The sequence below is a fragment of the Rhea americana genome, unplaced genomic scaffold (assembly GCF_003343005.1).
Source record: "Rhea americana isolate MKP2758 unplaced genomic scaffold, rheAme1 scaffold_97, whole genome shotgun sequence".
In the NCBI taxonomy this organism is placed as follows: Eukaryota; Metazoa; Chordata; class Aves; order Rheiformes; family Rheidae; genus Rhea; species Rhea americana.
In genome coordinates this window covers 1,405,706-1,406,535 of record NW_028187166.1, presented here as the reverse complement: position 1 = coordinate 1,406,535, position 830 = coordinate 1,405,706, and positions in this window count along the sequence as shown.

Below are 830 nucleotides of genomic sequence, written 5' to 3'. Positions count from 1 at the left end.
TCTTTTTTCCCCGTCTTTCTTTCTTCCTGCTTCTTTGTGTTTGGGCTAAATCTTCTGGGAATGGGGAACTGCAACATGCCTTCTGCCTGACGGAAGGAAAACACAGGGCTTTTGTTTGCATCCCGAAAGGCCGAGTGCAGAGGCAGCAGCGCCTCACGCAGCTGCGGAGCAAGCGYGTGCATCGGGTCCTTAGGAGGAGATTAGATGGCGCTGCACTCACAGGAGGTAAGAAGATTGAGAGCTTAAATGTAGCATTACCAGCAAAAAAATAAACCACACGGTTCTCTCGGCAGCGTGTTTCTTACTGTGCTAGCCAGGGGACACTAGGGCTAAGGAAATGCTCCGGGTCAGGCCCTGGGGAGAGGGGGTGCTGCTCGGCCACGCTCCCTCTCCATGCAGCGCGGTTTGTAGATGAAGGAGTGCAACGGGCACGGCGAAGGTCACGCAGGAACACCGCACAGGAGCCATTCCCCGACCTGCCTCTGGATGGGCACGAATTTGGGAACTGGAAGGAAACGAAGCGGTGTAAATGGTATCACATCCCCCGACCATAGAGGAAAGCAGCCCCAGGCAGGCAAGCGCTCGCCCTTCGCTGCGGACGTAGCAGGGCTCGGACCCACCCCAGGGACTTCAGCTGAGGACCCGGGGCAGCACGAGAGCGCTCTGGCACGGGCTCAGCACCCGGCCGCACCAAACGGGGCCAACAGCAGCGGGTTCACCCGGTCTCACCCGAGGGGATCCTGCACGAAGAGGTGCTCTGCGCAATGCCACGGGGTCAGCGCACCCAGTGCCGAGCACCCCTTGTAACACCCCAGGCCCTGCGCACCCCG